The 18860-nt window shown below is 42.8% G+C and overlaps 1 long non-coding RNA gene across 4 annotated transcripts in view; it reads right to left on the bottom strand.

The window, feature by feature from the left end:
• Positions 1-18860, bottom strand: part of LOC137232628 (uncharacterized) — a 173129-nt gene that overhangs the window by 15338 nt on the left and 138931 nt on the right. For 2 of the 4 annotated variants that reach the window (XR_010947110.1, XR_010947113.1), the window contains 4 exons: positions 15924-16124; positions 12693-12709; positions 8484-8526; positions 2281-2471 (listed from right to left, as the gene is read on the bottom strand). The exons of 1 other annotated variant lie outside the window; for it this stretch is intronic. This is a non-coding gene — a long non-coding RNA (uncharacterized lncRNA). The remainder of the gene's footprint in view (positions 1-2280; positions 2472-8483; positions 8527-12692; positions 12710-15923; positions 16125-18860) is intronic. One more of the 4 variants, XR_010947111.1, reaches the window with a different exon arrangement.

The raw sequence follows: 18860 nt of genomic DNA, 5'->3' as shown, positions 1-18860 counted from the left end.
GAGCTGGAGGAATCAGGCTCCCTGACTTCAGACTATACTACAAAGCTACAGTAATCAAGACAGTATGGTACGGGCACAAAAACAGAAATACAGATCAATGGAACAGGATAGAAAGCCCAGAGAGAAACCCATGCACCTATGTCACCTTATCCTTGATAAAGGAGGCAAGAATATACAATGGAGAAAAGACAGTCTCTTTAATAAGTGGTGCTTAGAAAACTGGACAGCCTCATGTAAAAGAATGAAAGTAGAACACTCCCTAACACCATACACAAAAGTATATTAAAAATGGATTAAAGACCTAAATGTAAGGCCAGACTCTATAAAACTCTTACAGGAAAACATAGGCAGAACACTCTATGACATAAATCACAGCAAGATCCTTTTTGACCCACCTCCTAAAGAAATGGAAATAAAAACAAAAGTAAACAAGTGGGACCTAATGAAACTTAAAAGCTTTTGCACAGCAAAGGAAACCGTAAACAAGACCATAAGACAAGCCTCAGAATGGGAGAAAATATTTGCAAATGAAGCAACCGACCAAGGATTAATCTCTAAAATATACAAGCAGCTCATGCAGCTCAATATCAAAAAAAAACAAACAACAGAATGGGCAGAAGACCTAAATAGACATTTCTCCAAAGAAGATATACAGACTGCCAACAAACACATGAAAGGATGCTCAACATCACTAATCATTAGAGAAATGCAAATCAAAACTACAATGAGATATCACCTCCCACCAGTCAGAATGGCCATCATCAAAAAATCTACAAACAATAAATGCTGGAGAGGGTGTGGAAAAAAGGGAACCCTCTTGCACTGTTGGTGGGAATATAAATTGGTACAGCCACTATGGAGAACAGTATGAAGGTTCCTTGAAAAACTAAAAATAGAACTACCATACAACCCAGCAATCCCACTACTGGGCATGTACCCTGAGAAAACCATAATTCAAAAACAGTCATGTACCACAATGTTCATTGCAGCTCTATATCCAATAGCCAGGACATGGAAGCAACCTAAGTGTCCATTGGCAGATGAATGGATAAAGAAGATGTGGCACATATATACAATGGAATATCACTCATCCATAAAAAGAAACGAAATTGAGTTATTTGTAGTGAGGTGGATGGATCTAGAGTCTGTCATACAGAGTGAAGTAAGTCAGAAAGAGAAAAACAAATAACCGTATGCTAACACATATATATGGAATCTAAAAAAAAAAAAAAAAAAATGTTCTGATGAACCTAGGGGCAGGAGAGGAATAACGACACAGACATAGAGAATGTACTTGAGGACACGGGGAGGGGGAAGGGTAAGCTGGGATGATGTGAGAGAATAGCATTGACATATATACACTACCTAATGTAAAATAGCTAGTAGGAAGTAGCTGCATGGCACAGGGAGATCACCCGGGTGCTTTGCAACCACCTAGTGGGGTGGGATAAGGAGAGTGGGAGGGAGACGCAAGAGGGAGGGGATATGGGGATATACGTTTGCATATAGCTGATTTATTTTGTTATACAGCAGAAACTAACACAACACTGTAAAGCAATTATACTCCAATAAAGATGTTAAAAAAAAAAATGAAGAGAGGACAGAGAAAGGGAGGAAGGGAATGAAGGAGGGAATGAAGACACAGTTGCATCTTCAGTCCTATAGCATAGCTGGTGTGTACTGGGAAGGTTCATCTGGCAGCCAGGACTTCTGCAGAACAATTCTAGAGCATTTGTAATGCTGTGGGAATCTTCAGGTGTCCTTTCCTCCAGAAAAATATTCCTCCTCTACTTTTGAGAGTTGGAAAACAAACGATGTCAAAACACAGTAAGTGCTCCTCGCAAAGAGCATACGGAATCCATATGACAATCCTTATCCTAATTTCTCTGATCCCTGACCCTCCCAGAGTTCACTGCCATTGCTGCCAAGGTATCCGTTCAAGAAAAGAGCTTGCTCAGAAGCACAGCTGTATCCAACCAGGGCAATGAGAAATCAGTTTTGCTGTGACCCAGTTGGCAATATAGATGGCCATTTCACAAAAGCAGGTAATCATTTCTCTTTTTAAGGGTCATTGTGATGATCAGTGAGAATATATGTTGCTTGCAGATATAAAAAGAGAAGATTAAAGAAGAACTTACATTTTACCTTAGTAAATCTAGAGAAAGAATCATTAAAAAACAAGCTTCAAAAAAACAAGAATACAGTTGAGTAATCCCTCAGAAACAAAGCGATTTTTCTATAGTGTTATAAAGTGTTTTCCTATGCAATATAAGATTTAACCTCGGGCTTCCCTGGTGGCGCAGTGGTTGAGAGTCCGCCTGCCGATGCAGGGGACACAGGTTCGTGCCCCGGTCCGGGAAGATCCCACATGCCATGGAGCGACTGGGCCCGTGAGCCATGGCTGCTGAGCCTGCGCGTCCGGAGCCTGTGCTCCGCAACGGGAGAGGCCACAATGGTGAGAGGCCCGTGTACTGCAAAAAAAAAAAAAAAAAAAAAAAAGATTTATCCTCAGTAAGTACTCAGAAAGTACCCTGCTTACACAAAAGTACTCACAGTATGCTTACTTTATGCTTGCATATAATGAATTTTTAATTCATGAAAAATAGACAGAACTACTTCTGTTCAACAGTTGATCAACAGCAATAGTAGATGATCTATTATGCCATCTTTCTTTTCCACCTGTATTTCTCCTCAACTTCTAAAACAGTCCTCTAAAAGAAAGATTAGGTAGACAAGAAAATTGGGACAGAACTTATGATCAAGATTTAAATTTAAGGAAAGAAATATATTTCTAAAATGTATATTGTGTGCCTATCTTCTTTCTCAAATATTTTACAATTAACAATGAAACATTTGTAATTTTAAAAAGACTTGGTTTTAACTATGCATTTGTTTATATGAAAGTTTGTATCATTTGTCAATTGCTTTGGGCAGGAATTTGGAGATGGGGGCCATTGTTTTATACGCATTGTGTTCTTATTCATCAAAGAATCATGCAGAATATTGCAAGTAAATCATGTAGAATACTGCATCAGGCCCTGGGCTGAACCAGGATCAGCCTTTGAAACAAATTAAGAGTCTGTCTTCTTGTAGTTCTGTCTCATTGGAAATGACAATTAGGATACATGTGGAAGGTTGCGTATGCCTCGTTTACTGTAAAACCACTAATTGTTGGGACCACACTGGACTAGAATGGTCTAAAGAAATGGTAGGAAACTGAGACTGCAAATTCTCTGAGCTAATGTGACACACCTATACCTTGTATGCACGGCAGCTATACCTGTCCTGTGTAGGTGAGGAAGGCCAGAGGGCTATGAATTTGGGTAGCAGTTGGGCCTCCCAATGAGGTGCAGGTGCTGTGTGTGTGGTCTGTATCCATCTAAAAAGTTAAAAAAAGATGCTGTTAGGCAAAGCCATCTGGATCTCAAGTCTGATAGCCATTTAGAATCTATAACTATCACTGCGCTGATACAAACATATTAACTGAAGTCCCTTTTTTCTGAAATGTCCTCTAATGCTTTACAATAATTTATTCACTCTTCCAAAAATAATATCTACCCTTCATAGGAGGACTTTTTTGTAAGAGAAACTGTGTGTACAGCTTTGCTGACTAGGTGCTGCATGGCTCCAAGGGGTGCCAATCACAATGTAATTCATGTGTATGTTTCACAGATTTTCCCTTGCACAGCTCTGGGGGACAATAATTACACTGCATTCTACGCAAGTGGCAACCCTTGGAGTGTTACAGTGCACAACCCACACAGCCTTACATGGCGGCCCTTGCTCTATCTCAGTCTGAAGTTTGTTGGCTCCAAAATGGACCCTGCCTTGGAGCAGAGAAAGCGAGGATTTTGTAGTAAATGCTACTGATGCACTGCCCCATATCTCCTTGGTTCACCTGTAGCTATGGTAAACAGTCCCTGGCACACCGACAACGTCTCAACTCAGGAATCAGTGTTTCTCATCCCCTGCCTGAGTGCTCTCTCCTGGGCTGGGAGCTTTGCTGGAACCTTCAATATACGTGGGTAAATCAATGACCCAGCCCTCACTCTAATAGGGAGATTTTGCACATTTTCCACATTGTTTCTCAGAGGTTCCCCAGGAGAACTGAGCCCTAGTTGCCTCCAGCCCTAAACTGCTGTTTTGTGTTTTTTTGTGGTTTTTTTTGGTACGCGGGCTTCTCACCGCTGCGGCTTCTCACCGCTGCGGCTTCTCACCGCTGCGGCCTCTCCCGCTGCGGAGCACAGGCTCCGGACGCGCAGGCTCAGCGGCCATGGCTCACGGGCCCAGCCGCTCCGCGGCATGTGGGACCTTCCGAGACCGGGGCACGAAACCGTGTCCCCTGCATCAGCAGGCGCACTCTCAACCACTGCGCCACCAGGGAAGCCCTAAACTGCTGTTTTATGCACACTTTATTGCCTTTTTGCCCTTTTCTGTCTCACTTTTTCCACTTTCTCATTTGTGCTTTCCAGGAATTGTCTCCCCCCAAAAAACTACCTGCACCCAAGTCTCTGTCTCAGGGTCTATTTTAGAAGAAATTAAGACAGATGCCATTAGGAACAAGTGACCTTAGTTGGTTCTGTAACCTGACTGCTGGTCCAGGGCTAAATACACGTTGGATGAATAAATGAATAATTCTTGTACAGGGTAACGGTCTGCCTCCACTGATCATGAAGGTGGGAAGTAAGAAGACCGTGTTAGGCAGTGAGTTCTCATGCCCCAAACTGCATCTGTGACAACATGACAGAAAACTCAACTGCCCCTCACAAATGCAACAAAGCGTTGCTCCATTGCAGATGCAAATGACTGCTCCTTTAGCCAGCCCTGCATAGTTCACATTGTAATTTTGAGTAGGGAGAAGTATAAGATCCTTTGTACGTATGCTATAAAAAGTCTCTCTCCCCCCCCTCAAATTCTCTTCAAGCTCCTAATAAAATACCTGCAGACACCCCCATTCTGATCTTGGACACAAAGCCTTGAGATAACCTAGCTTTGGAAAAATGATGAGTGCATCTGCTTCCTAACCAGAGAAAGATATAAGATTCTGGGGACGGGGAATTTTAAATCCATTTCTTTGTTCTTTAAAATCATTCCTTTATCTCTGAGCCTCAGCAATGCTTTTTGCTCTCTAATTCAGGGAGGAATACATGTGCAAAGAGTGTGAAATTAACAGAGTGTATGCACAATCTCGATAAATAAACATGAAAACCTTTTCGTTGCACATGGCTAGCTTCATTCAATTAGTGAAATGTTAAAACACTGTTGCATTGTACAACCTAACCTCTTAATCTGTGGAGAAACTAAATAAAACAAATAAAAAGCTAGTGGATAAAAAAAGTTTGGAATTCTTCTGTTTCCGGCAAAGTACTCAGCCAAACGTGGAAGCAGCAGAATCTGCTTTCCAGAATTCTCATTTCCATCTCACAGCACCTTTAGTCCCCCTGGTCAATACCCTTCCCCACCTCCTAGTACCACACAGTCTTCCTCTCTGCAGTCAACTAACTTTCCAAAACGTTAGCTGATAGCTAAGGCAAGAAGAGTGGTTTAACACATTCATGGCAAACATATTAGAAAAGCCTTCACTTTGTCTTACTGTGCACATGGCACACATTGCTAATCTATTGCTGAAACAGCATCACACTGCTCAACAAACTGCTACCAGCAGACAGCAGGAGTCAGGAAGAATTGGTACAAGAAAGTCACTCCTTCAACTATTCTTTACTGAACTCCAACTGTGGTCCAGTCACTGTTCTCACTCAGGAAGACAGTAATGAAAAAGCAATGTCCTTGATGACATGATATAGTGGTGAACAAAACAGACAATATGCTCTTGGGGCATCAGCATTTTAATAAGTGCTTTTGAAAACAGAAAACTCTGAACACCCTAAAGAATGAAGGTGCCAGAGTAAATGGTATGGCTGCTTTTGATATTCCATCAAATAACTGGCCTTGACATTTTCATTAAAGTTGCCAGTTGTAAGACAAGCAATTTTAGGGGCTTCCCTGGTCGTGCAGTGGTTGAGAGTCCGCCTGCTGATGCAGGGGACGCGGGTTTGAGCCCCAGTCCGGGAAGATCCCACGTGCCACGGAGCGGCTGGGCCGCTGAGCCTGCGTGTCTGGAGCCTATGCTCCGCGACGGGAGAGGCCGCAGCGGTGAGAGGCCCGTGTACCACAAAAAAAAAAAAAAAAAGACAAGCAATTTTAGCACTGTATCATTAGGTCAATTATCTCATTATTGATTAAAAATTCAGACACAGGGGAAAGAGGTACATAAACTGGGTAGAGTATCCCTTATTTTACTTCTTTCTAACACATTGCATGACAACTATGTGCCAGGTGCTAAACTAGGGATGGGGATACAAAGATGACTAAGTTTCATTCTCTGACATTGTAATGCTCACCTTGTAATAGGGAATATGGATGGCATATCCTGGCAATGTCTCTGACCTCCTCACCCTTGTACCTTACTTGATACTCATCCTGACCCTGACCAATACCCAGATCTTGACTCTGATGCTCACCCTAACCATTATACTACCCTCACCCTGGAGCTGACCCTCACCCTACCTTGACTCCGATAATGACTCTCACCCTGATCATATACACCTTCACTCTTTTTTTTTATAAATGTATTTATTTATTTATTTATTTATTTATTTTTGGCTGTGTTGGGTCTTCACTGCTGCGCGCGGGCTTTCTCTAGTTGCGGTGAGTGGGGGCTACTCCTCGTTACAGTGCGCGGGCTTCTCATTGCAGTGGCTTCTCTTGTTGCGGAGCACGGGCTCTAGGCACACGGGCTTCAGTAGTTGCGGCACGCGGGCTCAGCACTTGTGGTGCACGGACTCAGTTGCTCTGCGGCATGTGGGCTCCTCCTGGACCAGGGCTCAAACCCGTGTCCCCAGCGTTGGCAGGCGGACTCCCAACGACTGAGCCACCAGGGAAGCCCCTACACCTTCACTCTTATGTCACACTGATACTGAACCTGACTCTGATTCTCACCCTGATTCTCCCCTAAACAATGACCCTACATTCTCACCTTGTCCTTGATCTTAATACTCATCTTGTTTCTGAAACTGACATTAAACTTCACCCAAAATTTGACCCTTATTTGGCCTCCCTCTACCTCTGATTCTCACAATGAACCCAAGAGTAACCTTGATTCTCAACCTGACCTTATCACCCTGACACTGACTTAAGAGTACACTCCTCACCCTAACTCTGACCTCTGCCTTCACTCTGAGAACAAACTTTTCACTGACCATGACTCTTATTTTGACCCTGACACACACTTTAATCCTGATTCTGAACCTGAAACTGATCCTGATCCTTTCTGTGACCCGAAGCTCACACTCACCATGACAGTGACCCTGTACCTCACCCTCATCCTGTCTGTGATCCTCTCCTTGACCCAAAGCTTGGTCCTGACCCTCATTACTAACCTCACCCTGAACTGAACCCTACCCTCATCCTGAGCCTGACACTCTATCATCATTAAATATCTGATCAATACCCTGACCCTGACCAGAGCCTGACACTGACCCTGATACTGACCCTAATCACTATTTTGACCTTGGCCCTGACGTGAGCTTTGCCATCATCAAGATGAGTTTGAACATGAAATCTTGTACACTTATACTCTGGTTTTATTGAGATTCCTTGTAACTCATGGTAAGAATGTACTTTTGAGAACTATGTATACTTTTGAACTTGCTTACACTTGCACTGCATGCTTTCAAATACGCTGCTTTGATCTGTTAATATGGTCTACCTCAAAGTAAGAAGTGCAGTTGAGAAGCACATGTAGTTCTCATTGATTTGCCTCAGATAGAGCCTGGGTTCAAGTCTGTTAATTCTTACAGTCATTAAGAATTTTCTTTAGAGAGGAAAGTTTGATTCTGAACTTGATTTCTTCTTTACAGCTTGTCTGTACACATATATGCAATTTTCAACTATGTTTGCTTTAACTCACAATGAGAAGTAACTCTTGGAAACAATGTGTAAATGTGACCTCCTTTTCACGTACACATCTTAGGTTATTCTTACCCAGTTCAAACTCGTAAGAAGAAAGAACAGTTGAGATAAAGTGTATTTGAGTTCTGTTTTTGTTTTTTTTCCTCACATAAATCTTACATATGTCTCAGTTTAGGCAAACAAGAAGTAGTATTGAAAACAATTCATATTGGTGCAAATCAGCTCAGCCTCAGACATTCCTTTCATAAGAAAGTCTTCATTTCTCCTTAAAGTGAGATAAACATAAGGACAGCAAAACACATTCATTTCAAAGGTACATTCTTACTTAAAGAAAAAAAAAAAAAAGATATAAAACACTGTTTACAAACCATAATTTTAATTGAGCCCTTATTTCTTAAATTATCAGTGATTTAAAATATGCAAATGCCTTTGGATGATAATACATATATATTTGTATTTGCCTTCTCAAAATTTTTAATTAATATGAGATAATGCTCACATAAAAAAATTACCTGGATGGTTTTTAACTTTCTGTCCTCTAGGTGTCACTTATGTCTACAGAAAAAGAAAAAAAAGAATGATTACTTCAATTAAAGATAAAAATTAATGTAGATAGTTGATTACACTAAGTACAAGAATTACAGAGAGAGATTCTACTCAATTTTCTATGTGTTTATTTTAAAAAGTTGTTGCAGTTCATTCACATAATGAATGTAACACGATCTATATACTGTTTTATTTAGTATACTGGCAATTAAATTACATTTTCGAGCTGTATGTATAAACTTTAAATTACTACCTGATTTTGTGTTTGTATATCCACAAAAATACCCAATTATAGAATTGGCCCTGCTTTCTAACAACACCTAATTCAGAGCAAACCCTTCACTTCCATAGACCTTCCCCAAATCACCCAACAAAAGACCAAATTCTATAATCATTATTTAATAATAGTCTCTTACTGAGACACCCTCTGGCACACCACAGCTGTGTGTTCTCCCTCGATGCAACCAGTAATAAGCCCAGTTTATTCAATCACAGGTATATTCCCGGGAGTCATTGACTCAAAGGCACTGACAAGTCAAATGCATACATGGGCACAGGACCTGTGGAGTCAGCTTTGATAGAGTTAGAATACCTTGTATTTTTGCCATTTCAATATGTTAAAATAATAGGATATAAATATTTACTATTAAAAAAAGAAAAGCTGAGTGGTTTTAAACTTTCTGTCCTCTGGGCATCTCTTCTGTCTAAAGAAAAAAAAAGGTTGCTTACTTTAATTAAAGATACTAATTATTATAAATGTTGATTATAATAGGTTTAATGATTTCACAGATCACAGGTCTATATATTGGATAATGGTATTTTCAGAAACTTTAAATTATCACCTATTTATATGTTTGCATATATAGGTGTGCTTGAATTCATACAAATAAATGTGTATTAATAGATCCTTTACTAAAATTTGTTACATAAATGATGTTTCAAAGAAATAAATTAGAATTTAGGTCTTTCATGTAAAAATGATTATTATTTTACGCCCGGATCAACAGAGGTTCCTTTTATCATCAAATTATTGTTAATTCTCAAAGTTTTATACATACTCTTCAATTATTCTTTTGAGATTCCCTTGGTTATACCTGACCTAATTTTACTTGTTAATGTTTAAAAAAAATAAAAATAAAACGCCATCGCACACTTTAATTCACCCCTAAAATATGGACCACGGTACCAGCAGGTGGAGATACGGAGCGCATGCGCTCCAGAGGCCGAAGCATCACCCTTTGAACTACGAGCCCGCTGGCCTGCCCAGTGCTAGGGCACTTTTTGAAGGAACAGGTAGTGGCAATCTGATGTTTATCTGAGCCCCGACCCTGCCTCCTGTGTCGTTCTTCCTTCTGAGGAAAGAAGAAGATGCAACAGATCTCCCTGCTAACCCCTATCCTGGCCGGGCCACCGTAGCAGGTGCTCCTGGGGCTGCCGGGGGCTCCCTCGCGCTTGAACTTCGCGAACAGTGAAGGGGTTTTGAGAGCTTTGTTAATTTTAGTTTTAAAATTCCATTAGTTCTCTGGGTTGTTCTTGAGGACTTGTAGGTAATAAGGACGGTGGAGTTTCTGCGTAAAAGTACTTAATCGCAGCAATAGTAAAACGAGTATCTCAGCCATTAAAGTAGTAAGTGGGAATCCCTTGGTGGGAAAACAAAACCGAGCCACCGAAGTAGGGGCGCAGCTCTCCAGCAAGGAAAAACTTAGATGCACCCTGACAATAAATACACAATGGAAGGAACATATTTCTAATTCCCTGAAAAAAGGATTTGTATGAAGTCCATTTGGAGGTGTTTAAAGGGCCCTAGGGCCCTTGGTTCCTGTCCAGCACCCACCTTGACAGTTTAAGGATTATGCGGTTGGCAGGTGGGACTTGCTTTGGAAACATCCTTGACGTCTACGTGTAAAATTAGGCTACTGCTGTTGGTCTGATATTGTTGCTGATTTGTCTTTGCTTTACAGGCAAAGCCATGTAGAGTTGGTGTTAAACTCCCTTTGCAAGTGTTTTGGCATATAATCAGCCCTCCGGAAAATGTAATGAACATGCTAAGTTGAAATAGGCACTTGTTTCTGACATTCTTTGAATTTCTCCAAGACTTTTCTTGTCTGTATGATTATAAGAGCATTTATCTAGGTTAACATTTTTTTTTTAAACGTAATAGTGGTCAGCTGAGGCACTGCTGTGAGATTCTAAGTCTTTGACCTTTCATTTTTTATTATAGCTATTTTCTTAGGTACTAACAAACCACCTAAAAGTTCTTTAATGTGTTGTCCAATTTATTTAGGACTTTCAAGATTAGAAACACCTTTGTTTCTAAGTGACTCTGAAGTTGTGCGCTCCCATGAGAGCACATCTGTATAAATATTTGCACTTTTATTTTTTGTGAGCAGGCAACCCTGAGTGAGGACAATTATGCTAGTCATCTGAACTGATTTAATTTCTGGAAGTTGTCTGTCTAAAGGATGACTTTAACTCTGTGATAGCATTTTTAACTTTGAACAAATTAGGTCAAGGCTATCCAAGGGACTCGCTGAGAAAATGTTTGATGAGTATGCAAAAAGCATAAGCATTAATAGTTAACCAACAGTTAACAGCTGGTGACAAAAAGGAGCTTCTGTTGATCTGGGCATACAATAATGAATCATTTTACACAAAAGACCCAAATTTTAATTTTATTCTTTTGGCACATTAATTGTGTAACAAATTATAGTAAAGGATATATACCTTTTTTGTATACATCGAGACATACATAGATATAAAACATATAAATAGGTAAAAATTTAAAGTTTTAAACTATAATTTTAAAATATAATTGTCAGTATACTAAATAAAATATCATCTTAAATTTATGTGAATAAAGTGCACAACTTTTAAAAATAAACAGAAAATCACCTCATGTATATACCTGTATCTCTGCAGTGCTTGTACCCAAGATAATCACCTGTCTACACCAAGTACTTTCTTCAGTTAATCACTCCTTTCAGGGCTTCCCTGGTGGCACAGTGGTTGAGAATCCGCCTGCCAATGCTAGGGGACATGGACTCAATCCCTGGTCCGGGAAGATCCCACATGCCGCGGAGCAGCTAAGCCCGTGAGCCACAACTACTAAGCCTGCATGCCGCAACTACTGAAGCCCGCGCACCTAGAGCCCGTGCTCCACAATGAGGGAAGCCACCGCAATGAGAAGCCCGCACACGTCAACGAAGAGTAGCCCCCGTTCACTGCAACTAGAGAAAGCCCGCGCACAGCAGCAAAGACCCAACACAGCCAAAAATAAATAAACTAAATAAATACATTTATTTTTTAAAAAAATCACTCCTTTCTTTTTTCTCTAGACATAAGAGACACCTAAAGAACAGAAAGTTTAAAACTCTGTAGGTAATTTTTTATGAACATATATCTCATATTAAAAGCTGTGAGAAGGCAAGTACAAAGATATAACCCATGATTATTACTAATTGAAGATATTTGCTTTTTTTTTTTTTTTTTCCGGTACGCGGGCCTCTCACTGTTGTGGCCTCTCCCGCTGCGGAGCAACAGGCTCCGGACGCACAGGTCAGCGGCCATGGCTCATGGGCACCACCACTCCACAGCATGTGGGATCTTCCCGGACGAGGGCACAAACCCGTGTCCCCTGCATCGGCAGGCGGACTCTCAACCACTGCACCACCAGGGAAGCCCTATTTGCATTTTTTTTAATCCATGGACATTTTAAGAACAAAGGGTCAATTAAAATTATTTAGTAAGCAGTATATATTTTTCTTTCCTCTTTTTAATAAGAATGTGCCTTTTAAAGTGTTGTGCTATACTTGGGCCTCCCTGGTGGCGCAGTGGTTAAGAATCCGCCTGCCAATGCAGGGGACATGAGTTCAAGCCCTGGTCCGGGAAGATCCCACATGCCGCGGAGCAATGCAGCCCATGCACCACAACTACTGAGCCTGCACTCTAGAGCCCGCGAGCCACAACTACTGAGCCCACACGCCTAGAACCCGTGCTCCGCAACAAGAAAAGCCACCGCAATGAGAAGCCCATGCACTGCAACGAAGAGCAGCCCTCGCTCGCCACAACTAGAGAAAGTCTGCGTGCGACAAGGAAGACCCAACACGGCCAAAAATAAATAAAAAATAAATAAATTTAAAAATAAATAAATAAATAAACTGTTGTGCTATACTTACGTTTATCTTGCTTTACTCTGAAAAGCAATACAGAGTTATTTTTGAAAAGAATGTCTGAGACTGAGTTTGTTTATACTAATATGGATTCTTTTCATTACTATTGTACTACCTAGACTCTTCCTCATCAGCTGTAAGGATGTGCCTTTGAGATGAACATCCACATTTGTGTTCATCTTGGTTTACTCTAAGGAGCACCAAGGAGTTTCTTTTGTGAGAAATGTCTGAGACTGAGCTTCTTTCCATTAATACAAATTTTTTCCAGTTCTACTTTCTGTTTGCCTACACTGAGATGTAAATAAGATTTATATAAGAAAAAATACCTCAGAAACTCACACTTATCTCCATTGCATTTTCTTCCTCTTAGTTAGAGCAAGATAAGAGGAATCTAAGCCATATACGTGAAAATGAGTTCATGTTTATACACTGTTCTCCACAGTAACTTCTTATTTTGAGTTAAAGCAAATATCATTGAAAATCATATCTGTGTGAACAGACTAGCAGTAAAGAAGAAATCAGATGTTAGTCTCTAAAGAAAATTCTTATTGACTGCTAGAATTAACCCATGCTTTTACTGAGGCAAATCAACGAGAAACACCCGTTCTCAAAAGTAGACCATATTGACATAAATCAAAGCAGCACATTTGAAAATACAGAGTACAAGTGTAAGCAAGTTCAGAATTATACATCGTTCTCAAAAGTGTGTTCTTATTGCTAGTTATAAGAAATCTAGATGAAACTAGTGTGTAAGTGTACAAGATTTCATGTTCAAACCCAGCTTGGTGATAGTAGGTCACTGTTAGGGTCAGAACAATTCTGAAAAGCATTATGAGAGTCAGAGTCACATTGAGGGTCAGACAGCGTGAGGTTGAGGGTCAAAGTCATGATGACACTGATCTTTAGGAGCCTGGTGAGGGTCAGGATCAGTGTCAGGATCTGGGTCAGAGTGTACGTCAGGGTCAAGTTGGGGGTCAGGGTCAGTGAGGGAGTTAGTGTCAAGGTTAGAGAGAAGAGAAGGTCTGACACAAGTTCAGAGTGACGGTGGGTGTACATTTCAGAGTCAGGGTGAGGGTAAGGTTGAGGATCAAAGTCACTGTCAGGGCCAGGCTAAGGGTGGTGATAAGAGTTAAGGTAAACATATGAATGAACTTCAGGGTCAGGGTGAGGGTTAGGATCAGGGTCAGGGTGAAAGTGAAGATGAGGCTCAGAGTGATAGTCATTGTTCAGCCGAGGGACAGGATGAGGATGTGGGTCAGGTTGAGGATTCCAATCAGGTTCACTGTCAGTGTGAGGTAAGAATCAAGGTATGGGCCTCCCTGGTGGCGCAGTGGTTGAGAGTCCGCCTGCCGATGCAGGGGAAACGGGTTCGTGCCCCGGTCCGGGAAGATCCCACATGCCGCGGAGCGATTGGGCCCGTGAGCCATGGCCGCTGAGCCTGTGCGTCCGGAGCCTGTGCTCCGCAACGGGAGAGGCCACAACAGTGAGAGGCCCGCGTACCGAAAAAAAAAAAAAAAAAGAGGGTACATATGAGCTTTAGGACCAGAGTGAGGATCAGGTTGATGAAGGCGGGGCTCTGTGCACTTATGTGGGTAGGGGTCAAGGTTCCAGACATGGTGAGAATAAGGATGAAGTTCAGGGACAGGGTCAGGGTCAGATTCAGAACGAAGGTCAGGGTCAGAGTCAGCATGAGAGTCAGTGTAAGGGTGAAGGTCAAGTCACATTCAGAGAGAGGTGAATGGTCAGAGTAAGAGTTTGTTGATGGTCATGGTCAGTGTCAGCTTGAGGGACATGGTGAAAGTCAGGGTAAAGGTTAGGATCAGGTAAGGTTCAGGGTCAAACTCAGTTTCTGGGTCAGTGTGAGAGTAGTGTCTGAGTCAGGGTCTGCTTCAGGATCAGGGTGAAGGTTTTCAAGGTAGGATGGCGATCAGGTTCAGTTACAGGTAGGGGCAAGTTGAGAATCAAGTTCAAGTAAGGGTTGAGGGTGGGAAGGTCAGAGCCAGCATTAGAGTGACCTCGGGATCAATTTGGGAGATGGTCACGGAGGATGAGGGTCAGGTTGAAGGCCAGTGTCAGGTCACATTTGGGACAAGGTCATTGTGAGGCTCGTGATTAGGATCAGGGTAAGAGTAGAGTCCAGCACAAGTTCAGAAAAAGATAAGGGTGAGGGTCAGGCTACCAGGAATGTGAGTGCAAGGAACAAGGTAAAGGTCAGATTCAGAGTGTAAGCGTGAGGGTTATGGTCAGGATCGAGTTATGTGCAAGGCTGAGGGTCAGTGACAATGTCATTGTTACATTTAGGGTCAGAGTTAGGGAGAGATTCAGTGTGGGGTTTTCAGAGTAAAGAGTTGTCAGGGTGAATATATAGATCAGGGTTGTTCAGTCAGCATCAAGTTCAGGGTCATGGTGAGGGTCACAGTTGGTTTCATAACTGTGGTCAGGGCCAGGTTGATGATGAAATTCAAATTCGTGGTCAGGTTTAGGGTAAGGATCACGTTGAAGGTCAATGTCAGGGTGATGGTCAAGGTCAGGTAAGGTTCAGGATCAGTGTCAGGGTGTTGGTCACGTTGAGGATGATAATCAGGGTGAAAATCAGGGTCAGGTTGAAGGTCAAGTTCAGGAGTAGGGTTAGTAGTAGAATCAGTTTCAAGGTGTCATCATGGTCAGATTTAGTTTGAAGATCAATGGAGAGGATTAGATAATAGTCAGGAACAAATTGAGGGTCAGATTCAGAGTCCATTTTAGAGTCAGGGTCAGGGTACTATCAACATGATGGTGAGGGTGAGCCTGAACGTCAGGGTCTTGAAGAGGGTGAACAATCAGGGTTAGTGTGCAAGTCACGGTCAGGATCAGGAACATGGTAACTTTGACAAGTTCAACGTGATGGGTGAAGATGAGAATCAGTCAGTGTCAAGGTCAGGATCAGGGTGAGAGTCTGCGTCAGGGTATCAGGCTCAGGAACATGGTGAAGATCAGAGGCAGGTTTAGGGGAAGGATCAAGGAAAGGATTCAGTTCAGCTTCAAGCTAAAGGACAGGAAAACGTCAGGGTGTGTATCAGAGTCAAGGTAAGGGTGAGGGCAAGGGTCACCAACACTTTGGGCGTGGCTTATTATACAGGATAAAATACGCTATTCCTTAGAGGGGCATTATTTATGCACAGAAAGCCAACAGCTACTTCATGATCCTCTACAGCTTTACTGTCCAGACCACCATTTCAGGTCTTTGGAAAGACCTACCTGAAAAGCTGTGGACTCTTAGAACCCATCTAGAACAATAAGAATAAGCTGCAGTCCTCCACGGCATGGCTTCCTTCAGGCCCAGGGAGCCAGTGCTCTGGGTTGGGTCCCAACCTCCTCCAGGCACATTTTAATTCTCTATCTTGGAATGAGAGGATGGCTGCTTGCAAGTTCCCTGGCCTTTCACCGATATTCCCCAACCTGCAGGGAGAAGCAAGTGCTGGATGAGACATTGTAACCACTAGCCCTCCAGCCAGAGACTTCTTGCTGTGACCCAGTTGTCTCATCTGTAAAATCGGGGATTTGGATTTGATGGTCTGTTCACACTCCATGGGAACATTTCAGGCACTGACTCCTAGCTTTCAGGTCCTGCTTCTCTTCTGAAGCCTGCAGAATAACATTTCCCAGCTTTGAAAATTCGCATCCCAAATGGCCCAAAAATGCAGGGTACCGATCTCACCTCACAATTCAGAGCCCACCTCCTACACAGCTGCAGGGGTCAGGGAGATTCTGTTTCTATTTCTATAGTTTGTGCTATGAGGATAAGAGATATTTTTGACATCTCCCCAACTATGAAAACTGTAATATGAAATCTGCTTTTTCAAACAACAGCCTACCTCTCACTCCCTTAGAAGAGCCCAGCAAGCTTTCTCAGGCTGTCATTTTCAGGTCTCTTTTCACCTCCCTTTTGGGAATCTCTGCTCTCATATCATTTAAAGATATTGATTATCTGCTCGACCACTACCCTGTTCTCCTTCTTTTTGTCCTGGTAGCCTGTGTTTGGTGTCAGTTTTCAGATAAGAAAAGAGAGTACTGTTAAGGCTTTATTTATAATGTCCTTGAAAGCTCAGTGTTGACTTCTTAGAGCTAAAAAACTGGCGGGTTAGGAGGAGAGACTCAAAGCAGAGGGTCATCCCCACGGAGATGACAGCACGGGAAGCACCAGCGTGGGCACGTGGGCGTGTCCCCAGGCAGGCATGCGCGTGCCTGCACACACACGCAGCACACACTTAGCGTCCAGGTCAAAATGAATAAAGAGAAAAGAAACGCAGGTCCAGGGAAAGAGGGGAAATGCCAGGAGCATAATAGAAACTCGATACATGTTTGGTGAAAAGAAGACCAGAAAAGAGGAAACAAGCGGGGAAGGGAGGAATTCAGAGAGGTAGCAAATTTAGTTCAAAAAGCTCGGAACTTGGAGTCAGGGGACTTTCATTTGAAGCCTGGCTCTGCTCGATTTATTAGATTTGCTAGAAATTCGAGCTCGGGTAAGTTTCTTGGCTTCTCTGATTTTGGGTTTCCTCTTCCCTCAAGTGGGTGTAGCATTGCCTTTCCAACTAATCTCATAAGATGGCTATAAAAATCAAACATAATCATGGTTATGGATGTTCTTTGTAAAGTGAAAAAACTGTCAACACACGAGGCTCTGAGCCACCTCGACAGAGCCGGCATTGTGTAGAGCTGTTCGCCAGCCACTGTGACACGCTCTACGTACATTAAAGCGTTTAACCTCACAACCGTCCTGCAGGTATAAACTCTTATTATTCCTCTTCTACAGATGAGGAAACACACAGAGAGAGGGTCATTTGCTGAAAGGCACGCGCCTAGGAAGCAGTTAACTGAGATTCATATAAGGCTTGCCCGAGTCCAGCAGCCAATTCCCTTCATCACGCTGCCACCTCTCGGACCTTAATATGTACCCAGAGCCATTTAACATACCCACGTGAGATGAAGTCCACCTCCCGGTGTTAACTGACACTGCGTGAGTCACCTTGGGCTGCCAGAACAAAACACCATAGCCTAAGTGGCCCAAACAACAGAAATGTATTCTCTCACAGTGCTGGGGTTGGAAGTCCAAGATCAAGGTGCTGGTAGGGTTGGTTTCTGGTGGGAGATATCTTTCTGGCTTGCAGACGGCCGCCTTGTGTCTGGGTCTTCACGTAGCTTTTTCTCTGTACGTGTGGAGAGAGAGTGGGATCTCTGGTGTCTCTTCCTCTTCTTATAAGGACGCCAGTTCCGTAAGATTAGGGACCCACCCTTAAGACCTCATTCAATACCAGTTACCTCCCTAAACGCCCTATCTCCAAATATTGTCACATGGTTGGGGGGGGGTCAGGATTTCAACATATGAATTTGGGGAGGACATAATGCAGACCATAACAGACATGTAATAGACACATACTCCAAAAAAACAAATATTCTGTCGACTTTTTCTCCCCAAGGAGGAATTTTTTTAAATCCCATCCCATCACCAGCAGCCACTGCAGCAGAATTCTTCAGCTGAGTCCTGCCCAGATAACTGCTCCCCCACAAAGCCAAGCAGCTCTGCTGTAAAATGAATGGAGCGGGTTTCGTGCAAAATATCTGAAACGTTCCTGCTCTCTTCCTCCCTCCTGTTCAAGAGCATTCTGAAGAAGTCAAAGGTCTGTCCCTTGTTCCCCTCTTGCCAGGCGTTCCTATTTACAGTTTCTGGCGAGTTTGAAGGGAGTCAAGAGTTTTCAAATCACTCCCATGGCTTTGCAGCATACTTTCCCACCCCCTTCTCCTGGGTCGTTAGAAATTATTATTCCTGGTTCCCATGGGGTGGCGGTGAGGGGAGAAAGGAAACAGAAAGAAAGGTTTGCAGTATGCGAAGCTGCAAGCTCTTTTAAAAACCAAAAAAAACCTCAGAGGAAAAGACATTGTGGTTTTCTGCCTGTAATGTTTTCTGTTTAGGTCTGCTCCCGGTCAGTCTGTTCCCTAAAACTTAGAGCAGGGCTTCCCTGGTGGCGCAATGGTTGAGAATCTGCCTGCCAATGCAGGGGACACGGGTTCGAGCCCTGGTCTGGGAAGATCCCACGTGCCGTGGGGCAACTAGGCCCGCGAGCCACAACTACTGAGACTGCGCGTCTGGAGCCTGTGCCCCGCAACAAGAGAGGCCGGGACGGTGAGAGGCCCGCG

The sequence above is a fragment of the Pseudorca crassidens genome, chromosome 10 (assembly GCF_039906515.1).
Source record: "Pseudorca crassidens isolate mPseCra1 chromosome 10, mPseCra1.hap1, whole genome shotgun sequence".
NCBI lineage: Eukaryota > Metazoa > Chordata > Mammalia > Artiodactyla > Delphinidae > Pseudorca > Pseudorca crassidens.
Note: the sequence above shows the minus strand (reverse complement) of the source record. Positions and strands in the feature narration are given on the sequence as shown.